This window comes from Drosophila yakuba, chromosome 3R (genome assembly GCF_016746365.2).
Source record: "Drosophila yakuba strain Tai18E2 chromosome 3R, Prin_Dyak_Tai18E2_2.1, whole genome shotgun sequence".
In the NCBI taxonomy this organism is placed as follows: Eukaryota; Metazoa; Arthropoda; class Insecta; order Diptera; family Drosophilidae; genus Drosophila; species Drosophila yakuba.
The window spans coordinates 4,919,204-4,931,241 of record NC_052530.2 but is presented as its reverse complement, the minus strand read 5'-3'; the positions used below and the strand labels follow the sequence as shown (position 1 = coordinate 4,931,241).

The following is a 12,038-nucleotide window of genomic DNA, read 5'->3' as shown; positions in this document are numbered from 1 at the left end:
TCAACTTTCTCCCCATAAAACACTAGCATTTGATGAAACATCCCGCAATCTGTATATTTTATTTGCCAATTTTCGCCGAGTGCACTTATGCGAGCGCGGGCAACGCCAAATGTTTATTGTGCTATATAAATGGCCACATTTGCAGTTACCCTAGGACCGCTTCTTGCCCCATGTTGCTGCTGAACGCATTCCTCCGCCTGAAAGTGGCTGCCACTCAGGTACATTGGCCCAATCTGCCGCCCTGCTTTTCCCCCCACCCCGTCTTGCCGATTTCCCGCTCAACATATACATATATACATATAAATGCTCATATATACATATGGCTATATGTGCGAGTGGCTGATGCTGGGCTGCATCTGCAGCGCCCGCTGAGTGGACAAACCAGATATTGATAACGGCTCTTCGATGCTGTTACTTTAACAGCCGCATTGCTCAGGCCGAGGACAGGGATTGCAACTGCAACAGCTACAGCAACAGCAACATGCAACATTTACTGCTGCACACGGGCAACACTTCTCCCTGGGCTGTTTGTTTTCGTATGGAATTAAACGCCTTGGCGCACAGGTGCTGGCCAAGAGATGTCTTCTTGGCCCAACCAACTCCAACTCCAGCTCCCACCTCCCGCCCCCCGCATCCCGTATCAACCTCACCGGCTCAGGTGCAACGGCGGGCTGCTTGCATTTTATTTGCAATTATTTTTGTAGCGCAAAGGAATTACCCGCCCGGGGATGCACAAGGAAAATAATTCTGCTTATTTAATATTTATTTAGTAATATTAACGTATATTAATTTAGTAATACGAAATGTTAAAACGCCTAATTTAACCAATTCGGAATTCTTAATCATTTAGAATAGCATAATAAAAAGCATTTAATCAGCTGGTTTTAACTCATGACTGCCAGTACTAAATATGTTTAGAGTTGTACAAATAGATAAATATATTTTTAGATTTTATATCATTTGTTTAATTGTTTAATTGCTTATGTGAAAGACTATTTTGACATTTCGACATTTGAAGCCATACGCATTATTTTTTTATTGAGTATCTTCTATAGTACGTGTTAAGCCGACTAACGAGCCTTGGTCCTTTTCTCGCAGTGCTTATCTAAAACTGCGACTTTGGCGTTGGCTTTTTGTGCATGGCTTTATCAGCGGCTCCAGCCTGGGCCATCTCCTGCTTGGCCGCGCTAAGAGCCAGGCGAATTCTAATTCTAATTTCTGCAACGCAGCTGCGCGCCAACTCCAGAGCGTAGATCCCAGTGCCCAGTACCCAGTATCCAGTACCCTGTATCCAAGCATCCAACTATCCCACTATCCAAGTACCCAGCCTCCAAACTGGCTAACTGAAACCGCAGGCCTTGGACCAGGTCCAGTCCTTAGCTCCGTTGGTGGCGCTGTTGGTGTTCATTACGCAAGAGGTGAATGCACCGCCCGGCACTTGCTGGGAATAGGAATTCTGGAAGTTGGGAGTTGGAAGCTGGTCCCTGGAATCTAGAATCTGGAGTCCGCAATCCACAATCCACCCAGGGAGCGAATCAATGAACTAAGCTAGTTTCGTGGCTGCGGCAATTAAAAATCCGCTCGAGCGTCATATGCAAACATGTTTTCGGTGTTTTCTGCGGGTCCAATAGCATTTGCTAGAAATATGCAAAAATCGAAATAGCAAAGGTCAGCGGATTTGAAGGCTGTTCTCATGCAGCGCGCGCGTTCCAAATCCAAATACAAATCCGATTCCGAATCCAAGTCCGAGCTGAGCTCAGCTCTCGAGTGCGAGATTCATTAACCAAGTTAATAATTAAAAATAAAACCAGGGACACAGATCGATCGATGCCGGCTTGCAGTGACTTCGCAGCGACTTGGCCGAAATTTATTACATTTCAAACAAAGGCAAACAAAGCCAAGACTGTGGAAGATAAAGGCAAAAACGCAGCGAGATATATAGACTTCCGTATTAGCCAAATTGTTGTTGCCCTCGCCGTCTACAATAAATTACGACGACTTGAGGGCGCGACGAGGGGGAGAATCTCGGGGCTCGAGGGCAGTCGCGCATAATTTTGGCAAACTTAGCGAATCGAGCGAAGGTTTTTGGTTTGGGACGGGGCCCCGCTAGACCAGTTTTTAAATTACATGCAAACCATTCCAAATGCAAACTAAAACATTTATTTCTGTTTCATTTGATTTCGTCGCCGCTCGTCTTCCTGCGCTTAAGCTGCTTGACAGTATCTAAAGTTTAGACAAAATGCAAACAGCATAAGCCACACAAAGAAATCGCCCGCAAAAAGCAGAGCATTCAAACTGAGGAAGAAACAAAGCAACCAAAAATCGCACAATTTTGTTCTACTTTTTTTCGCAAACTAAAATTTATTTCAAGGGCAAATGCGCGAATTTTTGCGAGTTCTCTATTTTTTATTCTCCTTGCACTGCGTCGTCATCGGGTCTTCGATACCCTTACTGCGGGCATAGGCAAATATTAATTATTAATATTATAATTTTAAAGTTCCTAATTGGGGCCATCTACATTTGCTCTTTTCAAAGTTTTAAGGTATAGGTTTAGGTATAGATCTTGACCATTACAATCAGCCTTTTTTTAACTTTTATATACATATATGTAAAAGGGCACAACGATACCCATAAAGATAGAAAAGACAGTAATTTAGTACATATATTTAAATATTTGTAACTCTTATGACTGAAAAAAAGCGTTCCACGTGACTTTTGATGTTCCTCCTGCCTTTTTTAATTTTTCGCCTAATACTTTTAATAAATGGCCCGGCGCCAAGCCCAGGCACTTCGCTTTTTTCGGCGAACACTCAACTGAAGCGCTTTAGATTTATGCGTCGTGGCAATTAAATTCATTCAACGTAATTTATGAGCTACCCGAAATACTTGAGGGTGACATAATTGAGAGCGTTGAGATGGCAGCCCTCATCCGAGTTTGCGATTTTGATAGCAAGTGGAAGCCACTAAATGGTACACTTTTGTATTGGGTGGGGTTCAATAACCTGGCGCAATTATAAAGTGAGTTAACAAGAAATTTATTTGTAAATGGCAGAAATTGGGCTAAGTAAATTACGCATATTTGGCCAAATGCTAAACAGGCAAAAACGGGCGGCGGGTAAACAAAGAACTTTTCTAAGACATATTCATCTATGTGCCGCAAAATATCTATATACGCATATAGTGCTTTATTAAACAGATCACCGCAGCGTGTAATATTTGCATTATAATCAACAGAATCGCGCCACGATTAGAACCATATGAACCATATTGTTCTCCATCGTTTTGGGGGCGGTGGTTTTGGATGTAAGGTGGGCAGCTGGCGCCCTACTTTTGCTGGTTATTTGTGTGCCGATCTTTATACAACATTTGGGCCAAATTTAGGGCATCTATTTGGGTTTATTTGCAAAGCAAAAATGGTTAATGTCTAATACGCGGTTGCTGTTAACTAAAACGAAACACATGTGTGGAAATTCTCAGCCCATTGGAAGCCAAATGAAATTTCCGCGCGAGCCATTGAATCAAAATCTCTGGCCAAGCAAAATCCATATTGCATATACGCCGTGTGATCCCTGACCACCGGCTATGGTCGGAGAATCAATTACAATTTATTTGATTTATTGTTAACCAATGAACGCCCTGATATCTAAAATCAAACCACCATAACTATGTTCCAGAACTGTAAAAATTAGTAGAATTAATTAAAATCAGTTGAAAACATTAGTATATAGGTGAGATGCATCTTTAAAACTTTATTTAACTTAGCTTAAGTAAGCCAGCTGAATTGGCATATTTCTTTAAGGTTGATGAACCTCTATAACTAATCGTGACTTGATAATATTGCTTCATAGCAAAGATTAGACTAATTTTTCACATTAGTTCGAACTTAATTTAAATAGAACAAGAGAGAACGCTATAGTCGAGTTCCCCGACTATCTGATACCCGTTACTAAGCTAGTGGAAGTGCGAAGGAGAGTCTTCAACACTGACAGTTTTTGGCGGTTTGTGGGCGTTAGAGTGGGCGTGGCAAAAATTTTTCTTGCAAGTCGATAGAAATTTACAAGACCAATACAGAAATAAAAAAATATCAAAACATTTTTCAAAAGTGTGGGCGTGGCAGTTTTGGGCGGTTTGTGGGCGTTAGAGTGGGCGTGACAGCATGATTCGACAAACTTGCGCTGCGTCTATGTCCCTGGAGTATGCTTAATCTCTCTAGCTTTTGTAGTTCCTGAGATCTCGACGTTCATACGGACAGACAGACGGACGGACATGGCCAAATCGACTCGGCTATTGATCCTAATCAAGAATATATATACTTTACATGGTCGGAAACGCTTCCTTCTGCCTGTTACATACTTTTCAACGAATCTAGTATACCCTTTTACTCTACGAGTAACGGGTATAAAAATTGAAAACGCTAGATTTAAATTGAATCTGCTTTCTTAACAGTGAATCAGAAAGGATTTTAATTTTTCTGCTAAACCGAATTGCGGTTGAACAAATAAAAAAATTAAATAGAAAAAGGCAAACAGCCAACGTTTGTCTTTTCTGTTGTTGTTTTCGCCTTTTGTTGGTCGAAAAATACGAAAACGGAAGACCAAAAGCAAACGCAGTGATTACGACAAACGACGAAACGACCTTGCCAATTACTGCTGTTGGCTGTTGTCCGCCCCTTTCCCTACCACTTCTTCACCTCCCAATCACTCTTTCTACCACTTCTACAATTTCTCCAGCTCCTTTCACTTTGATTTCCTCGCATTAAAGTTCGTTTGATTTGCTGCAACTTCTCAGTGGGTGGTTGGGCGTTATCTGGCACGTGTCAAAGGTTAAATGCGAGCCCTAAGTTAAATGAACTATCTGCTTTCTCTTCTGCTTTCTCTTCAGCCGGCGAGTAAGAGAAGCCTTCTGGCTTTTCTCCCGCTCGCGAAGAAAGCTCGCAAATGATTAGCGCATTTCCAACGCTCGCCGATGCTTCGGGTTTTTTCTAGGTCTGTGCTCGGTTCCGAATTCGGTGATTTGAGTGCGTGCGATCGTGGTTACCGCATCGCGAGCCGTGTCTCTGTGTGCGAGGGGTATCTGTGAGATACAACTGGGCGTTCAAATTGCTTTACACGAGCGAGAGATACTTTATCCTCCATGTGGCGGCCAAGAAAAGAAAGGGCGCAAGAGAGGGCGAGAGCATTCTTATGGCTGGAAGACAGTGACGGATCGCCAAACTTTCTTTGACAGGGAATTGTTAATTCATTTATTACGTACGAGTATATATGCATATTTAACATATGCTGCATGGCATAGATCAATAGATAGAATTATGTGATTTAATATTATGATTGTAAGCTTATGCTGAGACGCAACTTCATGATCTCGTAGGCATCTGCCCCTGTTTCTGGCTGTCCTGATTCTTTGCAATCTTTTGTGTGGGCATTTTTTGCAAAAATTTACGCATCTGATGGTTCCCTCTTCCTCTTATCAAGTGCGAAATATGTGTGGAGGATGAGTGCGCTTGTGTGTGATATCTGTGTGTAGTCAGTAGCAGCGACAGCACTTTGAGAGCCACTTAGGTGCACTAAAAAAACCGGTAACAGCTACCAAAGGGATTTATAAAACTAAATAAGAAATAGTTACGAATAAATATAATAAAGGGTAAATTGTTTGATGAGCAGATAAAAATTCTAGGCGAGCAGATTGTATACTTGGGAACTATGTTGGTATCCATGCCATATTTCATATAATATCTTGTATCATATATGTATTTAAGATGAAATCTAAGGAAAGATGGACGCTTTCAACCAGTGTAGGGAGCACATGTGCCGCAAGAACAGAGCATCTCTAACGCACACACAGATACCAACAGACACACACTGGGACAGCTTTTCACTGCTCAGCTGCAGAATCCCGCAATTCGTGAAAAGGGGGAGGGGCAGGGGCGTAGAAGGGGGCCGGGCGGAAGGCGTTCGGGAGGCTACGAAGCTACGAAGCCGAGAACGATCGCCGTTCGTTGCCCATCTAAGACTAAGCCTATTCTAATGCCAAGTGTGCGAGAGAGAGCTCGAGAAGCGGAGCGAGCGAGAGGGCCGGTTCAGAGAGAGGGAGATAGACAGAGAGAGGGCAACTGCAACTCCAGCATTTGCCACATGCGAAATTCACCGCTGCAACTGGCGATGTTGCTGTTGCTGCTATTGCTTTTGCTGTTTTTGTGGAAGCGGCTCTGGCTGCTGCTGCCTCTGCCAGCGGCGACTGCGACGTCGCGTCGTCTAAGTTGTTGCTGGACGTGTTCTTTTTAGACTTTTAGCATTATTTGCAGCATTTGCAACGAACACTCGCTAAAAACAACTGCAACCGCAACGTTGTGGCACGCGTTTCTATTGCTCGTCAAGCAACAACAAAAATATAAAACCAAATATCTGAAAACAAAAATTGAAAAAAACGCAAGATTATAAAAACGAAAGACGATCTATCTGAGTGTGAACAATCATGAGCGAGTGTTGTGAATATGCGATCAGCAACAAAAACCGTGAACTGTGAACAATCGCAACACATGCGACAGTGCAACATGTGGCGCCTTGCTGCCTAAAGCAAAAAGATAATCAAAAGTATGAGGCAATCCTGGCGGAAAAAGAGTGATAACAGTTAAAGGATTCGCCGAACTTGGAGTCCTGTGCGAGAATCTACATCTCCAAGTAGTTTCGACTAAAAAAGAATTCAAAATATTCATAGAAATGTTAAGAGTAGAAGGATAATGACAAAAACTTAGAGACAGAAATTATATTATTTTTTAAATATTTTTTTACTCTGCCCCTAACTTAAAGTAAATAGTTAATAAACTGAGAAAGTAAATACATAAATTGAATTATTATATCCACTAATATGGGCATATAATGTTCTACAAGAGTTTTTTTTATGAAGGTACTCCAACCCAAAGTCAAGTGCAGAATTCGCGGCTTCCGAGAAAGAGCTTTAGTTGTTCAGGAATTCGCTGCAATCATTTAAATAGAAACCCATTATCTGGTCCATTACGAGTCCCAGAAGTTCCATTAAATGTAATGCAATATGGCACTATCATGGTCTACACACATGCAAATTGACAATGATTTCTGTAAAAGCAAAACCTGAAATTCACAAACCGAATTATAATGACAAAACCGAAAAGGTGAATAAACAAAAGGGAGACAGATAGGCAGCATAGGGTGTGAGCGGGAGGGAATCAGCTGGTGATGACTATCATCATCATCATTATCATTATCATAATCATGATCAAGATTTGAATGTGTGCCTAACATGTGAGCAGCATTTCATAAAGGTTCTTTTCGGCTCCTCACTTTTTTCTGCGCACGCTCGCCTCCTGTGCTTAATTTTCAGACAATTCCATAGAATTAAAAGCGATCCTCAGAGGAACAGGGGACACACTGGGGATGATACGGAAAGAAACCGAAAAGAATCGAGACAAAGCGAGACTTACAAAAAAGAGCAAACGACTGGCTACTAGGTTAGCAGGCAAACGTCGGCGAACGAGGAATAAATACACAATTTTATAAGCAGCCGACGAAATTCGCAAATTGCTCGTTTGAAAGCGAAAACCCTCCAAAAGAACCACACACACCCTATTCGAAGACACAGATACAGATACACAGATACAGATACCCCTCTGCAGATACAAAAGCCGTTCAGATACAGATACAGGGCACAGATACATCCGCAAGACCGCTGTAAGCTCTTCAAGGGTGAGGCAGCGACGTCTGTTGCGGCAGAGGCAGCGGCAGCGACATGTCCAACTTGCCCTTGATCGTTGCTCGAAATGTCGCGCGGCAAAAATACAAAAAAAAGTTTGAAAAAAAAGAAAACGACATATATTAAGACAGCAAGAGCGCTCTATCCCTTTCCGTCCCGTCAGCGTGCCGAATTTTGGCAACGCAAAATAAATCCCTCGAAAAAATCATAAGAGCCCAAGTAGGCAAGATCCCGACGATTTGAATGCTCTTCCTAGAAAAGAGAATGTTTTCTAATAGAATTTTGTTTAAGATGAGTTTCACAGATACATTGCAATAGGCTTGAATAACATTGATTGATTCGATCAACATTAAACTTGGTCATTGCTGTTCATTAGAGGACTATAATAGTGGGAAGACAGCAAAAGATAGAAGCGAGTAGAGTAGTTTGGTTAAAGGATTACCTTAACTAACTTACAAGGAACTTTTCCAACAGTAAGGGTATATCGCCTGCCCTTTACATTTTGCTCACTTTTCGCCTTCATAGAACCCAATGCGTTTATTTTGTTTACTCGGACGACGCGCCAAGGGATCAGATCGTAAGGAATCGGATCAGGTCGGATCGCATCCGCCTGGGGTCTGGATCGGAATCTAAGCTGGGACAGTCGGCAGTAGGTTCGAAGTGATGTGGTTCGCTGCGAGGGCTCCAGAGGAGGGTTACTGTTTTGGCATCAACCAGTCTTTCAACTGCTCTCTTTTCGAATCTCTTTTTCCGTCTATGGGTTCGGTGTTTGGTGCTTGCTGTTTGCTGCTTGGCTCATCAGGCATTGCGTAATAATTTGCACAAAGGAATTCCAAACTGAGAACGTGCGCGAGTGTTTGCTACAAAGTGTGTGAGATACAATCGCAGAAATATCATCAGCAAATGCCTCGACGCATCAATGTGCCAGTTGAACTTGAGAGATACAGCTGCATACTCCAGATAATCGAATAATCGAAATACTGAACGATACGAGATACTTTGCCCCGACCACAAACGCAGTGCAAATGTTATAGTGCTCCATCTACCATCAATTGCGGAAATGACAAGGTTTGTTCGCTCATTATTATCTGCAAATATTTTATAGAAAATAACTTTAAACGAGAAGTTGCGATTTGGTGCGAATGGTTCTGGTCGAATCTAATAACTTATTTGGCGGATAAAAGTTAAAAGTAATTAAGAGATACAAAATCGGGGGTTTTCAAATATCTCCATGGAGAACTAAATGAATAAATTATGCCTAGTCGGCGGTGTTTAATTTTTTTTTTTAATTCTATTCCTCTCAGGAACTTAGGGCTTCTACGAGAGCTTAATTTCTCGTATTAGTTTCAGTAATCGTTGTAAGTTTTTCGACCGATCTGGTGATTGGCCAGATGCGGCTTTGATTATATAAACAAAATAATAAATAATCAAAAATAAAATTAAAATTTAAAATGCTATCCACATAATTTTACACATTATATTTGAATTTAGTTTAGACTTCTAGGAAATCTTTAAAAAGTAAAAAGCTGCCTAGAATGTGTTTATTACCTATTAAACATTTTTAAAGTAGATGCCAGGCTATAAATTAGAAAACTATATGGAACACAGCCACTGCCAAGGGCATCTGCAATCTAGTCGCTTACTCATCCAATTCGATCTTGTTTTATTGCAAATGTTCGGGTTTGGTGGAATTCGGTGTATTAATTATCCCACGCTCTCTACCATGGCGACCGATGTTTGCCAGTGTTTGCGTTTTAGTATCTAACTCAACTATTGTTAATTGCCAAAAGTATCTGTCGTGGCGCGCCCTGCCATTTGCCATTTTAAAATTGATTTTTCGTCGCGTTCTGCTTCGTATTTTATACATTGATTTTTGTTTTTCGCAAAGCCATTAATGTTTGGTAAGTCGTCTGCTTGAGCCCATATGGTCAAAGTAACTGCCGCTAAAGCCGCTGCCAAATCGATGCCAATTTGGTCGACGGCTTCTGAAGGACAAACGCGACTCGATCGTGTAGGCTAATAGGAGCAGCAGAAAAAGCACGGCAGCTCTACCAAATGCACACTCAGAATAAAAGAAGTAAGCACTCCAGAATATTTCACAGGCTGTCTTTAATTGATTTAGGAAACTGAAGCCTAAAAAAAATTTAATTTTTAGCTCTGTAATTTTTTTTATTGAATTTTAAATAATGTATTATCTTCTGGCTTGTAACGTTTTAGTTCATTGATTAAAAACTGTTTCAGGCGGTTTTTGTGGAGCTAGACTTCGGTGATTCAAGTGTATAAGCTGCAAAAGCAAAAATCGGTGGTGGTGACGTCGTCTTTGAAAATAGATGAAAATACGCAATGCATGCTAATTGAATAATTTGAATTGTGGCACCTACAACAACTTGTTTGGCATTTGTCAGGCTCACTAATTTAGTTGCAGCTGATATTTTGACAGCTTTGGCTTATGGCGAGCGTGGGTGGGTGCATTGTGGGTGGGTATCGAATTGCATTGGATTACACTCGAAATGCACATTTTTGGTCAACTGTGCGCACACCGCACCGATTCATTGCACTTTAACCACTTTTGTTTCGGCTGCGATTAAAACAAATGGCCCGGGCCTAGGAGACACTATCGCTGCGACTCTGGAATGATGTCATCGGAATAAAAAGTATATAATACAGCAGCTGCTGCCGCCGATTTGTGACAGACATGCAGGGTCAGGTTAAAGTTGAATCATTTGTTTATTTCGCAACACGATTTTTCTCTTAGCTCGCATTGATATGGCTGCAAGCCTGGCCGCTAATTAATTGACTCCCATTTTATCGTGCACAAAAGCCACTCGGGCAATCAATTTAACAATAGACCCCAGATGCGTATTATTAACGGATATTTACTCACACTCCGATCAATAGAGAACCTTATGGCGTTATTCGTTGGCATGGCCAACACGATCGGTCCTTCGAATAACAGTACAATAGGGGCTTCATTACCCTACGTGCCGTTTCATAAATATAAGGTAGGTTAGGAGCACTAACAATGCATATGCAGATAGAGAAGCTAACAAGGCTTCAGATAGTTGGGCGTAAACATGTTTTTATATAATATCATATCATATTATATTTAGTAGTGTCAAAAAAACCTTCAAACGGTTTTTTAGTTCTGAAACACGCGGTTGGGCAGCGAAAACACACACAAACGCACATGCTGGCTCGCTTTAAAAAGAAACAACTTTGGCAAATATCAACTTCAACTTTTTCGCGAGATTCTTTCGGCGCTTTTCAGTTTTCAGTTTCGTTTTTTGCCGTTGGCTTACAAATAAACGGCTTTAACCTTGAGCGAGCGCATTTAGTTTGTAAGTCACGTCTAAGTCCCCGCTCAAAGGTTTGACAGCGACAGCGAAGTCGCCGTCGACGCCGGCTGCGCTGCCGACTGTGCCGCCGACGCAGGCATCGGCGCATGCGCAGAAATTGGCGATTCGGTTTTTGGGTCTGCGTCTTGTCTTTGACCATTTTTGCCAAATTTTTCGCGTGCTTCGCCTACCCTTCTTAATTTTTGTAGTGGCTGTGTGTGCTTATTATGTTTTATTTATTTCTTACCTTTTTCTGTTAATTTTGAAGCTTGTAAGCCGGCCTGGGCTTTTGCACGCCACGAAAAAGGTTAAAACATGTTTTTGAACTAGCTTCGCTTCGCTCGCCATGGTAGTGGCCTTTCCTAGTGGCCAACTACTCATTCTGGTTGCTGGTGTGCTCTTGACGGTCTGTTCTTGCCATTTCTTGTGGCACAAAGCGTCGTAGTCATGCATCCAAAGTGGCGATTATGTAATGGCCAGAGCTCTTTATGTACATATGTATAAGTATCGCGCCAGTAATGGCAAGGTGACAGGAAAGGCGCTCGATAAAAGTCCATTTAATGGACATCTATCTACTTCTGCAATTTGCACAGAGCTCGCTGCTTTTTATGGGCAGTTAATTCCGAATGGGCTCTCATTTGTGGCTAATAAGCTTGCTGCAGCCTGAGAAACCAAAATTCTTAGTCAGCAAGAGAGGGCTTTCCGAATGAATTATGATCTCTATATTGTGTTGGTGTCTATAATTATATTCTTTTATTAGACTCAAGTAAACTAATAGCAAGCACCAAATCAGTCAGAAAACGATTGTTGATGGTAAATAACATTTTATTTATAGGAAATAGCTGCTTATCAATGCAGAAATTCGCCGTTATTTGATTGCAAAACACATCAATTGGTAGATACCAATGTATAATGTAGATACACCGGTACTTACAACGCAGAGAGCCAAACACGCGCGATCAATTCGCGAATTTATTA

The 12,038-nt window shown here is 41.6% G+C and overlaps 1 protein-coding gene across 5 annotated transcripts in view; it reads left to right on the top strand.

The window, feature by feature from the left end:
• LOC6535575 (sex determination protein fruitless) overlaps nucleotides 1–12,038 on the top strand; it is a 133,153-nt gene that overhangs the window by 59,945 nt on the left and 61,170 nt on the right. The window lies entirely within an intron of this gene.